Here is a 19,643-nt window from a genome sequence, read left to right on the forward strand (position 1 = left end):
GCTTAGGTGCTTAGTCGGAAACCACTGAGTGCATTTACCCTGGCTATCTGTTAGTCTCAACCGTACCCTCTACTGAATGGAGATGTTTATACCCAACACTAAATTCCATGGGGCCAGAGCCTCAGTCACTGGAGTTCTGCCTCCTGTGAATGCCACTTCTAGAATTTTGAAATTGAACACAACAAATGATAGAAAAAATACTAGAAGATGCTGATGCTTTCTGTAGTAATATGAGATGCAGAGGCAGGGTGGTGATAGGCTATGTTACATACAGTGGTACCTCAGGTTAAGTACTTAATTCGTTCCGGAGGTCTGTACTTAACCTGAAACTGTTCTTAACCTGAAGCACAACTTTAGCTAACGGGGCCTCCTGCTGCCGCTGCGCCGACGGAGAACGATTTCTGTTCTCATCCTGAAGCAAAGTTCTTAACCTGAAGCACTATTTCTGTAACCTGAAGCATATGTAACCTGAGGTACCACTGTATTGTGGTTCAATGATTCATAACTTTGGACCATAGTGCAGAAACCACATACACTTGCTTCTTCCTCACCAGAACCAACTAGTCCATGCTAGAAAAGGAGAGGAAAGGCACCACTACTGGCAATGTTTCCATTGGCATGGGGGGTTTCATCTCCGCCCCCAGCTTGGGAAAATATATTTGATTTAACCTTCTCCAGAAATTTTGTCTTTGTCCTAATGAGCTGGATGTACAGTGTGGGAAGCTGTGTCCTAAGGGTTGTTTGCATTCATTGCTGCTCTGGGGGTGGTTAGAAAGAGTGTTTTGCAATTGCTAGGCAACATCAGCATCTTCTCTCAACCTTATCTCCTGGTCAGCCATGTGGGAGTATATGGGTTTCTAAAACCATATGGCCCAAAGTGCCTTGCAGTAAAGGGCAAAAAGTACATGTAACATTCAAATGTAAATGTAATGTGGGTTGAGGGGGAGAGGGCAGTGTCAATTCCAAATTTATTTATTTTTAATATAATTTTTATTGAATTTTACATAATTTTTCCAACACAACATATCCAACACAACATAACAAATCCTTGGCTGTCATAGCCTAGGGCTTCCATCAACCCCTTCTAATGGTTTTCTGAATTCCTTTCTAATTATGCATTTTATTAGTATGCCGAAGAATTGATGCTTTTGAATTATGGTGCTGGAGGAGACTCTTGAGAGTCCCATGGACTGCAAGAAGATCAAATCTATTCATTCTTAATGAAATCAGCCCTGAGTGCTCACTGGAAGAACAGATCGTGAAGCTGAGGCTCCAGTTCTTTGGCCACCTCATGAGAAGAGAAGACTCCCTGGAAAAGACCCTGATGTTGGGAAAGATGGAGGGCACAAGGAGAAGGGGACGACAGAGGACAAGATGGTTGGACCGTGTTCTTGAAGCTACCAGCATGAGTTTGACCAAACTGTGGGAGGCAGTGGAAGACAGGAGTGCCTGGCGTGCTCTGGTCCATGGGGTCACGAAGAGTCGGACACAACTAAATGACTAAACAACAACAACAATATTGTTTTAAATCCAATCTTACATCAGCTAATCTTAATGCTTCTCACAATAAATTGAATAGTCCTCCTTATAAAACTTCTTGCAATCCTACAAGTGATGTTGAGTAGTTACAGTTGTCTTTCAAATACAACATAAATTTCTTCGAGTCCTTTAGGAAAGTCTGGTCCCTCTGGTTTCAAATTTTCCCTGTAATTCTTGCAAGCTCGACGAAGTCCATTAATGTTATTTGCCACTCTTCTTTCGTTGGCATTTCTTCTTGCTTCCATCTTTGGGCTAATAGTATTCTTGCTGCAGTGGTCGCATATAAAAACAGTTTTTAAAATTTATTTTTATGAATTTCTGTACCTACCATACCCAGGAAAAGAGCTTCTGGTTTTTTTGGAAATGTATATTTCAACATTGTTTTGATTTCGTTATAAATCATTTCCCAGAAGTCTTTCACTTTTTTATATTCCCACCACATGTGGTAAAATGTGCCTGTCAGTTCCACAAGTTGCTCTCATCAACAGGCCAAAAAGACTCCTCATTCAGTTAGGAGTTAGCCAATATCTCTGATGAAGAGTTGTTGAATTGTGTTAGGTCCACCTAGGGCTTTTCCCCCAGCCAGAACTCACTGGAACTCAGTTCCGACACCTCTCAGGTAGGCACCATTGCCATTCTGAAAGAACAAGGGTTGTGTTCATGCTGCGTTCCCACACCTCTTTTCTAGAAAAATAGCACTGCGCCACCAGCAGAAATTGCTTGATCAATGAATTTGCAGAAGTTGTAGAAGAATTTGCAGAAGTTGCTTGATCAATGTATTTTACTGTTTCCATCAGCACCTCATTAGGTTCACCTCTTTACCATCCCTCTGGTGTGCAACAAAGGCCAAACCTTTAAACCTCTTCCTTAATTTATAACTTGTATCTTGTAAACTTTGTCACGTCCTTGTGTTTGGCACTGCCTGACAAAGTGCTCAGCCCAGCCCAGCATCATTCAGCCTCACAGTATAAGGGGAGTTAGAACAATAAAACAATGAGATAAAACAATAAATTAAAACAACAAAATGAGGCACTAAAGGGAGTTAAGAAGTAAAACGGTAAGAAAAGGATAAAAACAAGTGCTATGGGTTGGTTATAGAGCAGGAACTTGCCTTAGAGTTGGCCTTAGAGCTCAAAACCCTGCTTCAAGCACTCGGCAGCCATTTTGGATTCGAGGAGGGCCCTCAAGCAACTCCATGCTTGAGTGGATGAGCAATGGAAGGAGGGGGCACGTAATTTTTGTCCCACTCAAATTGCCCTCAACTTGCATCCTGGTTATACTCATTTTAAAAGTTCCCATGTGGCATGTAGTTTTGCCCCTTGCAGTGACACATCCAAGGGGAGATATGTATTTGCAGCCCCATGCAAGGCCAAGCATCGTTCACAGGGCAGTTCCTGAAAGCAGGAAAACAGTGGTTGGTGAAAGGGTTAGGCATTTTCTCTCTCCCCCCTTGCTTCTTTTCATTTTAAGAAAAGCGACATTTTATTTTTTATGCATGTATGCGTTTAATATAGTATATCTCCCTAACCCTTTATGCCGGTTAAACACCCCCCCCTCCCGTCACCAGGGACAGAGACAACAGCAACCTCTCCTCAATGTGTTTTTGCTTCTGCAAATGCACCTCCGATGAGCAGGAGCCTCCAAATTCCTCTTCCAACTTTGCTGTAGGTGAAACACAGTGGCAACATCAGTGGAAGTACGAAGGCTGGAACTTGCCCAACAAGAGTGCCTTAATCAGCCTCAAACATGCTGTCAATTCAGTGTCATTAATACAACTGGGATGAAAGCAAAGAAAGATAGCACATATGGCCCATTAGCTAAGCAGCACACTAATTATGGGGAAGTGTCACATTACTCACGAAGGGCCAGATTCTGCCACTGCTGCTCCCACTAGATGCAACAACCTCTCACCAAGAGCAACAGGATTGCCTCTAGTAACTGGAATGGAAGCCTGCCCTGTATGGATGGGTAGAAGCAGTGGCGGCGGCAGCGGGTGCGGGTGGGGGAATCAAGCCCCTCTCTGTATTTGTACCTTGCCTGAGCTGTCAAAGAGCACAGTTATTAAAACAAACCCGGTTTCTTCCGCACAGACATCTCTAGGATGATGAGCTATGAGGAGCTATATAATTGTAAAGAGAGCTGGGGTGGGAGGGGGGTGCTTAGATATTTATATTTCGATTTTTATTTGATAAACAAAATCAGACAATTATGCTGAACAAAGGGACCTCTTGGAATTCAGACACACTTGTTATTTTGCAAGCTGGGGAGGTGGAGAGGAGAGGGAGGGAGGGAGACAGAGAGCGAGAGAGCAATATCAGCCTAAACAGGAGAAAAGCATTAGCAGGGAATAATCTAGGCTCATCAGCCCAACTCTCCAGCGGTGCTGAAGACAGGAAAATGATGCCTTTTTATTAGCCTTATTGTCTTTAATTAAAGCATTCAGCAGAACCCTGCGATAATGGACTGTGAGAGAGGTCGGCAGCATTTGTAATAACACAATGCAGGGTTCAATTAAGTTGTACTTTTGCAGTTTTTCATCTCCAATTTAAACAAGCTAGTGATATACGCAGAATGATTACCTTCCCGAACCAAGGAGAGAGGGGGAGGGGGAAAGGAGCTGGGAGCTGGGGAGGAGAAGTCACTCACTGCTGGTACAATAAAATTGCTTGCTGCGTCTTGGTGTTGTTTTGGACACTCAGGTGACTTGGGTCCTGTGTTCATCACAGCCATCTGTACTGGGGATGAGCCATAATTTGACAGTTTCATCCCATCCTGTTCCATGTGTGATCCAAGAGAACCAACTCTATTTGTTGTCAGTCTGTTTAATTCTTTCCCCAAAAGTTTATTATTATCACCACGTACAAATGGGAATCCTGTTTGCTTTACCTGATGCTCATCTTTCCTCCCTTCTCTGTCTGAAAAAAAGAAGCTTCAATATCTCATAAAAAAACAAGGAGAAAAGGGAGATATTTTTTAGGGGCTTGGTAATAAACATTTGAGCAGAAAGACTCCAGGTGACTGACAAGTGTGTGATCTTCCTGCCTCTTGCTCTCCCTCCCGTGCTCTTTTGAATTATTGGCCATAAAGCACTGCAGTTGTACCCCCCCCCTCTCTGAACGAGAGAGAAGGCAGACTCAGGTAAGACCCACATGGCCAGCACTTCACTTTTATCTTGCCCATTAAGGAATGCTAAATTAGAATGAAACCACTCCGATAATGTAGCTGACAGCTATATGAAGACTGAATGAATTTGCTATGGAAAAAATAGACACCCTAGCGAAATTCACGATGACGGGACACTTTACCGCGTGCGTAACTCATACACACAGAGATAAAAGTCGTGCTAAATTCTGTCAGATTTTTATGCGGGATTTTTAAAAAAAGAAAAAGGCAGTGGTAAAATCATAGAATTTAAAGGAGCAAGGCTGGATTCCAGTCTCAGCGCTGTAGCTGTAACTCGGCAATAATTTACTTTAAAAATAGAAATATCACTTATGAATCCAACTATGTCAGCCTGGTGCCCTCCAGAGCATCCCTAGCCAGCAGAGATCTGTTGGCTGGAGCTGATGGAAGTTGTAGTGTAAAAAAATCTGGGGAGCACCAGTTTGGGGAAGGCGCAATTCATGTAAATAAAAAAGGAGCCTTGTGTATGGCAAAACAAGATAGTATGGAACTCAAGAACCTGTGGAATATTATTGCTGAAGTGTCCCAAAATCCGGTTCTGTCTAATTCCAGGGTTTTAAAAAAAGATTTGTTGATTGTTTTAATTTAGGAATTACTTTTTATGAAGCATCTTGAAGCAATTGATTAATAAAATCATCAACCAGGAAGCATCTATAAAACAATTTTATGTACAAAAACAATTGAAACTGTTTTTGCATATGAAATTGTTTCCCACCCAATACTGATACAGTATTCACTTTAAAGGTATATTCTTCTAGTAAGGAAGGTCCTCAACAGGTGCCCCAAAGACAATAGAGATGGCACCTGTCTAATTGGCAATGGAAAGTGAGTTCTAAAGAGTAGGTGCTGCCACACTAAAGGCCTGATTCTTAAATCTTCTGAAAGGGATTTCCTGAGCAGGTGGCATCTGCTAAAGGCCATCTCCTACAGAATGCTGTGATCAGTTAGGTATATAAGGAGCAAGATTATCTTTTAGGTATCCTGTTCCCCTGCTGTGTGGAGAAGCAACACTTTATATTCAAGTATTTAATAATAATAATAATAATAATAATAATAATAATAATAATAATAATAATAATATGTTCAGTGAACACAAACAACACTTAAAGCAGCAAACGAGTTGCAAAATCAATGTGTGATGATATACCATTTCTCATGTCCAAACATATCATGCAATCAAGTTAATATGCTTAGACGTGTGTCTATCAAATGTTATTCCAATAAATCTATATCTTGTGATGACAGACACATGGGCACTGCTGCAAAGAGGATGTATTCCTTACTTATTTGTATTATTTTTTTTAAAAAAAATTGTGCAATTTTTTAAAAAAATGTGCAATTTCTTCAGAAGAGAAGCATGAGTGTTTGTGGTGGGTTGGTGGTGAAGATGTTAAGCTACCTGGTGTAACTTCTGTTGCTAGGCTGTTGGTGAAATGTAATATTTACAAAGCAAGAATTGTGACCTAAGTGGGTTGCGTTTCTGCGGAAATCCATGGTAACGGACAGTGAGAATAGAACTCATGAACTCCCAGTTCTCTAGTGCCTAGAGAAACATTCCTTAGGCTTACAGCTTAGGCAAGTAGAAATGTCTCCAGGCCACCTAGGTGCTTCAGGCACAAAGGCCTCATAGTGTTCATCTCATGATGGATAAACAAAACAGTGCAGCCATATCATGGCTGAAGGGATTCAGGCAGGACCCCTCATGGAAACAGCTTCGGATGTAGAAGAGAAGGAATATTGCAGAGCCATGTTTTAAGGCCATAAACTTCAGGGCTTCCCCATTTAATATAATAATAGCCATTCAAAATGGCTGCTCTTCTCCAATAGGTCCCATATCAGATTACAGTGTTCCTTTTCTGTGGGCTTAAGTATACGAGTGCATGATGTTATATTAGAGACACTGATGTGCATAATACTTTAAAGAATGCCAGTAATAAATGTACATTCATGTATTGTCTTTTAGATTCCATTTTTACTGCTTGTAATAATTTGACACTGAGTTGTTTTTCTGTGCTGCGTTCTCCACACGTCTTTTGGACAGCTCTGATTATTTTGTACCTGCATGAGGTTTCTTTTTTTGAATATTTTTTATTTTTTAAAGAAATTTTACCTGGATTAATTTCCCAACTGGATTTCTCTGGATCCTATATCCCTAGGTACCAGACTGATACCTAGTAATGTGCATGTAACACCACAAGAACCCAATTTTTGGAATTTCACTCAGGTGGCGCTATGGCTTAGTGCATCAGGCTGTTAACAAAGAGGTTGATGGTTCGAGCCCACCCAGGGATAGCTGTGGGCAGGACTCCTGCATTGCAGGGATGGACTAGATGACCCTTAGGGACCCAGCAACTTCACAATTTTATGATTCCATGATTGGTAGCAATGTTCTTCTCTTAAATCAAAAGGCCGTTCAGCCAGGTCAGCAGGGGTGAAATAGTAAACTTCAACTAGAGGGCTGGTGGAGTGTAGATGGGCCAGTGTAGGATTCAGCAATGGTTAAGCTGTAGTTCATCTGGCATATTACTCTTCCAAATAGAACTAAGTTTAAATGTTAAGCCGCATATTCACATTCCACTTTCCACATAATCATCATTTCCATATACTGTACCTTATTTCCCCCCTTGCCCTGACATTCATCCATGTATAAATGTGCTGTTGATTTCTCTTTGATACTATTACGCTCATATCTCTCATAAACTGCGTGGCGTTCACTGACCTTACTCTGATGTATTTAAAAGAACTCCTTCCACACAGACAAATTTTAGCCTCTCATGTCCTGTTTGGTCACTGCACACTTGCCTCTCGGGGCAAATTAAGAACCACATTTTCAATTAGTAGAATTTAAATTTCACAGGCAGTAAGCCAATTAATTTTCCATCCACCTCAAATAAATTCAGCTAATTTGCACTCCGTTCCCAGACCAGCCCAAACCAGTTACTTCCTCTTTTCTCTCTCTCGCTCCCTTCTTTGCTTTCTATTTTTGCTCTGGTTTTGTTTAGTATACCTCCTCTTCCTCCTCCATCACCACCACCCATGAAAGCTGTTCTTTTCGCTTCTGGGGCTAATGCGTTTGGTGCTGAGCTGCTCCTATTCCTGATCCCTGTTCCTTGCGAAGGTTGTGCGGTCGGGCACAGAACTGAATGCTAACACATTTTGTATGCATTTTCTCTGGCAGGGTGTACTTAAATGTCTTTGCCTCCTTCCGCACGCAGTCACAACAAGCTCAAACTGCATTCAGCGCTGCTGCTTTGTAGGGAGAGCAGTGCCTCCTAGCAGATGCTTAGCTGTTCGATTTGTTGAATTTTTTTTAAAAAAGGGGAAACAATCCACCATTGGAATACCACACCCTATTCCCTGAGTGTGCAGTTTCCCAGAATTTTACCAAATAGATGCAAGGGGATACAGTACTATCCGAGACGGTGTTGGAAATATTGGTCTGTCTGTTACACTAGGAGACACTTGGTGAATTACAGTCTCGAATTGCTGTAACTACGTTGACATTTTTTGCTGCACCAAGATAAATACAGATTAGCCCAAACTTTCTTTAAAGTGCTCAAAGTTATTTCATATCTTTTTTTATAGAACAGAGTAAAAAAATTATGTGAAACTTCATTTAATTCATATGTGCAGCTTCAAAGCTGCAATCCCTTTTTATTTTTTTAAAAAAACACAATCTCTTTTGTTTGAGTTTCAAGCTTTGTTTGTTTTTGCATTGTTAACAAAAAAATGAGTGTTTTCTATTTATTTTTTTCAAAAAAATGTATATCCCACTAACAACATTTCATAAAAATACATTAAAATCTAAACACAAGCATTATTATTATATATAATGCATAATATCCTGTTAAACTAAATATATGCAGCTAATAATTAAATCCATTCATCAGTAAGCATTAAATCTATTCAGTTCTTCTTTTCTTGTTAGATAATTTAATCATTGCTAAAAAGAACAATTTCATATTCAAGAAAAGGGGAAAAAATATCAGCACAGAAAAAAGACACCAGCAACAAGGTCAATATTAGGAATAGCATTTAAGCTTTATGTAATTGAATATATACATCTCAATCTGTCAAGAAGAAGGTTCTTTATTCCAATCAAAATGCTAATATTTTCAAGGGTACATTCTTATTAAATCATTTGTTCCAATAGGTTACAAGCCAATTCCATTGTCATAATAGATTCTAATCTCATTTGACCTCTCCCTTTCTTTGTGAAATCTTACTAGACATATCAGTTTAACCACACAGAGTGCGTTGATCAAGGGTCTTCCCCCCCATCTACTTGCTGTCCTTACTGAATAGGTAACAACACACTGATGTTCCTTTTCTTTCTTTCACCAGATCTTCTCTGCGTATGAGCAGAAAACCTTATTGCTGACAAATGCAATGTGTATGCAGATGAAGTTCCTAATGGATCTTGCCAGCTCCTTCTTGGAATCCTGAATCATCTCACATGTGCATGTCATTAGCATTTCATCCTGAATCGCTCCAACATATATCTGGAACACACATGCTAGCCTTTTTCTTTTGCTTACCTTTTAGAAGAAGCTTTTATTTCATAGAATATTGCTGAGCAGGAGAAAACAAGTTTGTTCCATCTTCCATGTGACAGTCCTTAAAATATTTGAAGATGGCTATCCTATCTCCTCTCAGTCTCCTCTTTTCCAGGCTAAACATACCCAGCTCCTTCAATTGTTCCTCATAAGGCTTGGCTTCCAGACCCTTGATCATTTTGGTCACCCTCCTTGTTCCATCTTGTCAACATCCTTCTTAAATTGTTGTGCCAATAACTGGACCCAGTATTCCAGATGTGGTCTGACCAAGGTAGAATGTGGTGGGCCATGTATTGATGTATGACTTCTCTGTTTTCAGGTTGGAACTAATAAAACATTGATAGGTTGTGATTGGCTGCAGAGTTAAGCCCCTTTCAGGTGAAATCAATGTGTGAGCAAGGCTGTGCTGATTAGCCCTGTCCCTGGTACCACCACACATGATGGCTGGACCTATCCTTGATTTTTACACATGCAACACACATCTCCACAAGGAGGAAGCCTTTGTGATGATGGGGATGTTGGAATATATTACTGCCCCTCCACCAGCAGATCCCAGGGTGGGTTGCAACAATTCAAAATTCAGAAATCACAGGCACAGGGTGGGTCCTGAAAACATGTATCTCAAATGTCAAGCACCAAGGCACAGAAATACATCTTCAGTCTTTGCCAGAAGCTGTCTAGTGAAGGTGCCAGGCTTCTTTGGTGAGTAAGTTCCCTAGCCTATAGCTGTGTGCTCAAGGTAAAGGGACCCATGACCATTAGGTCCAGTCATGAACGACTCTGGGGTTGCAGCGCTCATCTCGCTTTATTGGCCGAGGGAGCCGGCGTACAGCTTCCGAGTCATATGGCCAGCATGACTAAGCCGCTTCTGGCGAACCAGAGCAGCGCATGGAAACACCATTTACCTTCCCGCCAGAGCGGTACCTATTTATCTACTTGCACTTGGAAGTGCTTTTGAACTGCTAGGTTGGCAAGGAGCAGGGACCGAGCAATGGGAGTGCACCCCGTCGTGGGGTTTTGAACTGCCGACCTTCTGATCTGCAAGTCCTAGGCTCTGTGGTTTAACCCACAGTGCCACCCACGTCCCATGTGTGCTCAAAGGCATCCACATAATCTGGAATACTGCACAGTTGGTTCCAGATTGCATGGATGCCTTTGCACAGACAATTCTGTATGTGGAGGCAAGGCCAACTCAATACATTTTGCTGCCTGAGGCAAAGAACAAGATGGCCTTCCCTCAAGACACATACAGAAGCGAATTGGACTGGTGAAAAGACAATTCCTTCCAGTGCACTTCAAGGCAGCAGTTGTACAGTGCATGCCACATGACACTCACAGCTCTGGCCACTTCCTGCACCTCAGCATCTGCTATCTGAGGCAGCTGCCTCACTCTGCCTCTTTGTAGGGCCAGCCCTGTGTGTTGGCTTCTTCCCTGCAAATGTTCATCTTGTGCATGTCCATGGACATGAGTGAGGCAAGCACGTGTGTGCAACTTCAGGGGTGGATTATCACATAAGAAAAGGCTTCTGGATCAGACCAAAGGCCCATGGAGTCCAGCACTCTGTTTTCAGTGTGTTCAGCCACATGCCTATAAGAAGTTTGCAAGCAAGGTATCAGCACAACAGCACTTTTTATACTTCTGCTCCCAAGCACTTGGTATTCAGGGGAATAGTTGCCTCTAACAGTGGGGACAGAACATAGTCCTTGTAGGTAGTAGCCACGGAGACCCTCCTTCTCCAGGGTCAATTTGTCAATTCCCCAGTAGTTTATGGGGGGCATTCTGCAGCTTGGGATGGTGCCTCCCACTGGCTCAGCAGGCAGGATATAAATCAGGGTTTCCCAAACTTGGGTCTCCAGCTTTTTTGGGACTACAACTCCCATCATCCCTAGCTAGCAGGACCAGTGGTCAGGGATGATGGAAATTGTAGTCTAAAAAAAGAGCTGGCAATCCAAGTTTGAAAACCCTGGTCGAAATCTTCTGACCATCTCACTCATGTAATATTCCTTGAGCTCTCTGAAGTGCTAAATAAATGCTGAGATATATATCTATATCTTACGTATCCACATGTAGTCCGACTGGCTTTTCACAAGGTTACAAAATTCTCGTCCTCGGGTGGGGTTGGAGTGTGAGGGTGGCAATAGCACCTCTTTTGCATCATGTGTGGTGACTAATTAGAAGTGTTTAGGGCAGGCAATTTGAGTGTTACCAATTAGTTCAATTGTGGACCAAGACCAAAGCTTTTATTTGCTTTGTCATAGCCATAGAAAGTCAAATAAACAAATCCTTGCCTCCTCCTACTGTCTCCCCTGTGTCTTCAGCACAGCTGTGCGACAAAATAATAATAATTTCATTGTCTTCTTTCCAAAAAGCCCTCTACATTTAGAGCAGATAATTTAAAAAAGAAACAACTTAACACATGGTTTATTTTGTCTAATTATTCTGAAATCAGTCTGCAAATCCCAGAAGAAAGAATGTGTGTCTTATTTAAAGAAATAAGGAGACCAAATGAGGCGTGCACAGTGGTAGGGGCTGGCGGGGGTTGTTTTTTTGATTGTGGGCTTGTTGTTTTGGGTCTGGGATTCTCGAAATGATGTGTGGGAATTAGACAATCAAGTCCAAGGGAGTGTGGCATGGATGTCCTGTTTCTTCTTGGAAAAAACTTCAGATTTGGCCAAAGAAAAGGGTAGCTAATGAAAGTCTAAATGAAGAGCTGAGGAGAATCCATACATGATTTAACGTCACTCTCTTTTTGTTTTCCCAGGCAAGGAGTGATGCCCATAATTTATTCCTGTACCTGTAAACAAGCTCAAATGTCTCATGTGACTGAATGAAACATGCAGCTGTCTCCTTCACTCATCTGTGAACTGCACATTCCAAGGTCTAGTCCATGGGTAGGCAAACTAAGGCCCGGGGGCCAGATCCAGCCCAATCGCCTTCTCAATCCAGCCTGTGGACGGTCCGGGAATCAGCATGTTTTTACATGAGTAGAATGTGTCCTTTTATTTAAAATGCATCTCTGGGTTGTTTGTGGGGCATAGGAATTCGTTCACCCCCCTCCAAATATATAGTCCAGCCCCCCCCAAGGTCTGAGGGACAGTGCTGAAAAAGTTTGCTGACCCCTGGTTTAGCTTGTAGCTCCCCCCCAGTGGTGCAGTCCTTTACTGCATGCAGAGCTCTCCCTCACCTGCAAAGGTGTCAGGTGCAGCCCATTCACCAGAAGTGAATTGCAACAAATAAACCAATAAAATAGTAGAAAACAAAACTATACTAATAAAAGACAGGTTTTACAGAACCTCCCCCACTCAAAGAGGCCATGAGAACTTGAAATCCTTTAAATTAAGAGTGAAAAGCCTGGGCAAAAAGGAAAGTTTCCCCTCCTAGTGCCTAAAATTAGTTAAAGGTGGCACCAGGTGAGCTTTCCTGGGGAGAGCACTCCGCAAGTGGGGAGCCACCACCGAAAAGGCCCGTTCTTGTGTTGCCACCCTTTGGACCTCTCATGGAGGAAGATCTCAGATGACGACTGCAGGCTCTGGATTGATTCATGCGGGGAGCAGCTGTTCTTGAGGTATTGGGGTCTGAAGTCTTTATAGGTCAAAACCTGCACCCTCTCCTCCTCTTCGCAATTGTTTGGTGGCAGGCAAGAATTGCGCATCACGCATAGGTGGCAGTTGAAAGGAGCTAAATATTTTAGTGGAAGGGAAAGAGCTGAGTGTGCAGTTGTAGTGTGGATAACCCCATTCAACCCTGCACACACACACATCCCAGGAGCTCCATGGCCCCATCACTGTGGATATGGGGCTCTTAACTGGGGTTAGTAGTGAGGAGTCTGGACCAGCAGTCTGCTCTCCTTGGCTTCTTCCACAGAACAACCACAAAGGCAAAGCAGGACATGGTGGTTGTGGCAGCAGGGCAGCGGGCTCTTGTTGACCATAAGTGAGCACTGCTTGTTGGAATCTATGGCACATACTGGAGTCTGCTGCCATCCAGCAGCACCCCAAAGGTATGCATGTGAGTCCCCTCCTTCTCTGTGCTGCAGTTCATTGGGAGTGGCAGAACAATGCGATCTGTGTCAGCCAAAGTCATTTTTCCACCTGAGGTGCCTCTATTTCACATAGGTAGCCGTATCTGAAGAAGTGTGCATGCACACGAAAGCTTATACCAAGAACAAACCTAGTTGGTCTCTAAGGTGCTACTGGACAATTTTAATTTTTTAAAATATATATTTCAACTCTATTTCACAGTTCATGGTGCCTATAGAACCCAAGGCTGGTCCAGTAATTTTGGCATATGAGGCAGAAAAGCCCAGAAGCTCCACTCTTGGGCAGTACAGCTGCATTAATAATAAGGAAACAAATTGCTGGCACCCAAAATCAATGTCCGGAGACAGCTTCCTCACTCTGCCTAATGGTAGGACTGGCCCAAAGTAGCATGGACTACTCCTGGTTTTCTTTAATGTGTTCAGACATGTCAGACTGTAACTTGTAAGGCTTACCCCATATCTTGTGTGTGGGGCGGGGGGGGGGGGCGGACCATAATGCAAGAATTATCCTTAGTTAATGTTCACCTTGACTTATTGACTAATGGGTGCTCATTTGATCTGCACAGAGTGGTGGAACTGCAGCACCGCTCATGCTTTTTCAGTGCAAGCACATGTTTTTGGGAAGCTGTTTCCAGCTAACAAGTGCCCAGCCTGCCGACAGAGGTAGGGAACATGAGAACAGGCAAGTCTGGGGGAAGGAGGCTCTCTATTTAGGCATTTGAGAGTGGGAAATACTCTGCAGAAGAGTGGGCAGCAAAAGGTCAGCACCTTGAGTTGAGAATATTTATTTACACCGATTTCTATTCTGAGGGAGCAGGGGCGGAGGAGAGGAATGATAAACAACACACACACACACACACACACACACACACACACACACACACCACAGAATATATTTTCTTGAGGTTTTCAAAGGGCAGGAGGCTGGGTAGTAGAACTGCAGTGTATGATTTGGCTGATGCAAGAGTTCCCCCCTGTATGATTGCAGAAGTGACACCTAACCACCTAACCCGGTCAAGGTTGAATAAGAGCCAGGCTCTGGACTGCAAGTGTAGAGCTCAGTACTGAAGGGTATTATGTCAGACAGAGCAGAAGTATATATGAAGCGAGTGTCAATATAGCTAAAATGCATGGCTGTGTCTCACCAAGAGGCAGGCTTAGCAAATACAGTGGTACCTCGGTTTAAGAACAGTCCAGTTTAAGAATGATTTGGCTTACAAACTCCGCAAAACCGGAAATAGTGTCCTGGTTTGAGAACTTTACCTTGGTCTAAGAACAGAATCCGAACAGTCAAAGTGCACCGGTGGTGGGAGGCCTCTTTAGGGAAAGCATGCCTCAGTTTAAGAACAGTTTTGGTTTAAGAACAGACTTCCGGAATGGATTAAGTTCATAAACCGAGGTACCACTGTATTGTGACATAGGGCTCACCCATACTTTCTTTTCTGCCACATTTCTAGGCACATATCTGGGCTTTCCAGGTCCATGTCTGAGTGGGCATTTTTCTTTTTTTCTTTTGTCCTGGCACTTTCCCTGGGAAAACTCACGTTTTATTGTTGAAACGGAGCACCCAGCACCCAGGGGTTGTGCTCACTTCTATTTCCTGGGGTCCCCACTCAGTTGCCTCCATGTCACAAACCTGGTATACCTGCCAGGTGCTAGAATTTATTAAACCAAAGCTGGAAACCTTTTCTGCAGTGCCCCAACCCTAGCCTGAGCTATTTGCCCAGAAGCAGTGGAGATGGCCTTCTGGTTCCTTGCAACATACCGACAATAGCTGAATATTATTTACACCAGAGGTGGGGAACCTCAAGCCTGGGGGACCAAGTTGACTCTCCAGGCCTCTCTATCTGGTCCTTGAGATTGGATGCCCACCCTCTCACCATCCACCATGACCACCTGCATCCTCTTTCCCCAGAGTACACCTGTGGGAAAGGGCCATACTTCAGGGGTAGAGCACTTGCTTTGCTTGCAGAAGGTCACAGGTCCAATCCCCAGCATCTCCAGGTAGGACTGGGAGAGAGACTCCTTCCTGAAGCCCTGGAGAACTGCTGCTGGTCTGTGTAGACCATGGGTAGGCAAACTAAGGCTGGGGGGGGGGCGTATCCGGCCCATTTGCCTTCTCAATCGGGCCCGTGGATGGTCCGGGAATCAGTGTGTTTTTACATGAGTAGAATGTGTTCTTTTATTTAAAATTCATCTCTGGGTTATTTGTGGGGCATAGGAATTTGTTCTCCCCCCCCCCCAAAAAAATATAGTCCGGCCCCCCACAAGGTCTGAGGGACAGTGGATCAGCCCCCTGTTGAAAAAGTTTGCTGGTGTAGACAATGTTGAGCAAGATAGATCCAAGGATCTGATTCAGTATAAAGCAACTAACCATTCACCAGCCTTGCTTCAAATCCTCCTTGAGTGTTTTTTGCCTGGCCGGAATGCGTATTTGCTTGCCTGGATGGAGTTTGTGTAGTTTGCATCAGCACAACCGGATGCCTTCATCTACCCCAGCTGCAACAGAACATGTCTCCCCCATATTGGTCTCTGCAGCCATAGGAGGCGCTGTAACCTTCCAACGGCTTGATCTCTCCAAAGGTGCACTCCTCCCGAGACAAACTCATGCCAACATAGAGTGCAAAATACATACTCGTTGCTCGACCCACTTTTGCCTCTGGCCTTGCCCACCACTGGTACGTGGTCCCTGGAAGGTTGCCCAGAAGAGAAAGTGGCCTTCAGTCTCCCACCCCTAGTCTGCACTAAGTGGCAGTGACTCTACAAGGGTCTCTCAGGCCCAGGGTCTTTTCCAGCCCTTCCTGACTGGTGTTGCATGGATTTAAGTCATGCACACACCATAGTCAAAAATATTGTGGGAATCTAAAGCTGGAGTAGCTTGGGGAACATTTTGTGTAGAGGTCACAGTCCAACTCAGAGACAGCTCATTGGTGTCATTGGCCTATGCATATATTGTTGTATTTAGGCACAGCCAGCAGACATTCTGTGATGCACAGATCACCTTCTTCCTGTTAGTTCCTGTACTCTTGCTCGAGTTAGGAATTTTTGTTCTCATTTCAGTTCTTCGTGTTCTTAACGCGCGCACACCCAATCACAATCAGGCACGTTATATCGCTTCAAACCAGTGATGCAACAGCAGAAAAAAAAGAAGGGAAAAAAAGAGAGAGATAAATATGCGACAAAAAGCCACTCCACAGAAAAGCGGGATGCCCTCCAGCACGAGAGACGGTTCCCCTGCTGCCCTCGCTTCCTGAGACAGTTGCATTTAATTAGCTGAATATTGTACCTGATCACGGTTGATGTTTCTAGCAAATTGTTCTTTTTCAAGGTAGTGCAGAAATCCAGCTGGGAACCCATATGGAGAAGAAAAAGTAAACATATTTTCTATAAAATGGTAATTGCTGTAAAATTTTATTGCAAGAGCAATATGTGTGCTCTACCCCTGTTGCTGTCTTATCGCCATAGCCTTGCTGGTTGTCCTGCAGGACAAACACACTTTGGTGCTGCTGTGTGTGTGTGTGCACGTGCGTGCATACCTACCCACCCATGAGCATGTAGAGCATTCTTAAAAATCTTCCATCTTCAGCTTTTCCTTTTTAGCCCAAGCCTGCGATTTCATGTTTCTTTCTTCTTGGAAGAGGATATTCAATTGCACATTCTGTGTGTTTCCTGCCCACAAACAGCCAATGCAGTGGACTGAAACTTAGATTTGTTTCTCCTCTCTTCTTATTCACGAGTTGAAAAACTGAAGGACGTTTTAGCGTAATAGTGTGTCACTTTCCCCACTTCCCCAAGTGCTGGGGGGCGGGCGGGAGGAGATTCCAGGGCAGCTTTACAGGGTCAGTTTCTTTGGCAAGGAGAGAGCGCTAGAGACTTAGAGCGCATTGCAATAGTCTGTTTATCTCCAAGACGTAGAATTGAAAAGGTATTGTGAGTGTGTGTCTACAGAAGCTAACAGAAAGCAGACAGTACCAGATTCACAGCATGAACATTCTGAAGCTGACAGCAGCAGCATCCAACCGTTCAGCTTCTTCCAGACAGCTTTGAAAAAAGGAGATTTCCCTTGACTCAGTCCCCACACTCAGGCAGACCAAACTCTCAGTCTCTTCCCATGATCCTGGTAGAACATGAACCAATAGCTTAAATGACCAAAGTCATCTACTTCTTTGAATACTTCTCAGTTAGCATTTGGTCTTAATGGTGAAACTGGTAGGACACTCAAATCCTCACGTAGCGTTTGCTGTGACAAAACACACAGTCCTTAGTTTTATTTTGCCCAGCCCACCCCCCTCTGTCTGATTAGCACACCAATAAAATTGGTTTGCATCACTTAAGAGCCTTCCCTTTTGCAAGATGGCATGTAAGGATGTGCATGAAAATCAGTTATTTATCTTCATTTTGAAGATATAATATAATTTATTTATTTATTTCATGAAGTTTATATACTGCTTGATAGTATGGAAACCTCAAAGGGGTGTACAAAAAGAATAAAACAGTAGGATCATTTGTTAAAACAACAACAACCAAACAAAACAATCAACAAATTTTAAACCAGCAGAAAACAAGCGTAAAAACACATTGACATAATAAATGAAACAAAATTTTAAAAAATTCTGTAAGACCAATTGCAGTCGTTAACAGTCGTCAACAGGTTTAAAACACCTATCAGCCAATCGCCCATTCCCACCACCCTTTTGAATAATACCCCTCCCCACCCTCTCACTATATATAAGGGTCTAGTAACTTCTGTTTCAGTGCATCTGAAGAAGTGTGCATGCACACGAAAGCTCATACCAATAACAAACTTAGTTGGTCTCTAAGGTGCTACTAGAAGGAATTTTTTTATTTTGTTCCAACTATGGCAGACCAACATGGCTACCTACCTATAATAAATGAAAGCAGCCAAACTCTGTCAGCTGAAGCAACTACAGTCATACCTTGGGTTACAAATGCTGCGAGTTGCGCGTTTTCAGGTTGTGGAACACACCAAACCCGGAAGTACCAGAATGGGTTACTTCTGGGTTTCGGCACATGCGCAGAAGCACAAAATGATGTCACATGCATGCACAGAAGCCCCAAATCGTGTCATGTGCTTGCGCAGACGCGGCACTGCAGGTTGTGAACGTGCCTCCCGCACGGATCATGTTCGCAACCCGAGATATGACTGTACCTCAGTCTGCTCCTGTTCCATTTGTGAGGGCTTTATTTTTAAATACTCTCTATTGCAAATGCAGAAAGATCTACCAAAGCTTTAATAAGATTCTTTTATGGGAAAGGGGGCCAATACATACCGGCAGCCTCCCAGGTCTTTGCTGCCAAAATACTATCACAATTGTTATATGGATCCCAGATCTGCAGCTTTAAAGACCTTACTCTCTGAGAGGCATTCCAAACTAAGTTTTTCCGCAGCCTGCTGGGGATCCCCACTTGCGTATCCAACATAGCGGTCCGTTTAGAGGTTGGGCAAATTCCTATCAGTACTCGGATATGGATATTGAAGATCCATGATTGGCTTAAGCTTATTTTCTTCCCGGTTGGGCTGGCACCTTTAACCTTATTAGATACCTACCAATCCAAATGGAAAGCTACACTGCTGGAAAAGCTTAAAGGCTTGGGGATCCCACAGCAGACCCTGATAGCGACAGGCTTCGAGAAAGCTAGGACTACAATCCGCCAGCGTATCTGGGACGTAGAATTACAATGCCACATGAGCGAAATGACCAAACATTCAGCAATAAGGGACCATGGAAGAGGTTTCTCTCCAGCTAACTATCTGTCAGGTCTTCAGGTACCCAAATACAGACGGTCTTTTACCCTCGCCAGATTTAACGTTCTTCCTTCTGCCTTACTTCAGGGCAGATTTGAGGGTAAACCATACACAGCACGGGTCTGTCCTTGTGGCTCGTTGGAAGTTGAAACTGCTTCACATGTACTATTACGTTGTCGTCTTTATGAGGATATACGTTTGACTTTTATTACACCCGTTTTGCAAAAGTCCAGGAAAGAATCGGAATACCATAGTTTAAAACTACTGCTAGAGGACAAGAATCCCAAGACTACATTAAATGTAGCTAAATTCTGTGCGTCTGCAATCAATCGCAGGAAGCAAGTGGTATCCCATAATGTTCAAACCCCTAAATGTTAATTACAGGGGACGCTAACAATTAATTTTAATTTTTATATTTAAAGCCTTGTTATATTCATATTGTCCCTTGTATTTCTGATATTTTTTATGATCTGTGATATTGTGTGTGATGATGCTGGTCTGTGACTGTATTAATAAATTCATTCATTCATTCAATACTCTCTATGCCTTTTGCCTTCT

General features: G+C 43.2%; 1 long non-coding RNA gene across 1 annotated transcript in view; it reads right to left on the bottom strand.

Moving 5' to 3' along the window:
• Window positions 1–261: 261 nt before the first annotated feature.
• LOC310836497 overlaps window positions 262–19,643 on the bottom strand; it is a 273,260-nt gene continuing 253,878 nt past the window's right edge. The window contains exon 6 of the long non-coding RNA XR_014560094.1: window positions 262–323. This is a non-coding gene — a long non-coding RNA (uncharacterized lncRNA). The remainder of the gene's footprint in view (window positions 324–19,643) is intronic.

Source organism: Podarcis gaigeae (genome assembly GCF_964106915.1).
Source record: "Podarcis gaigeae genome assembly, chromosome: 2".
Classification (NCBI taxonomy): domain Eukaryota; kingdom Metazoa; phylum Chordata; class Lepidosauria; order Squamata; family Lacertidae; genus Podarcis; species Podarcis gaigeae.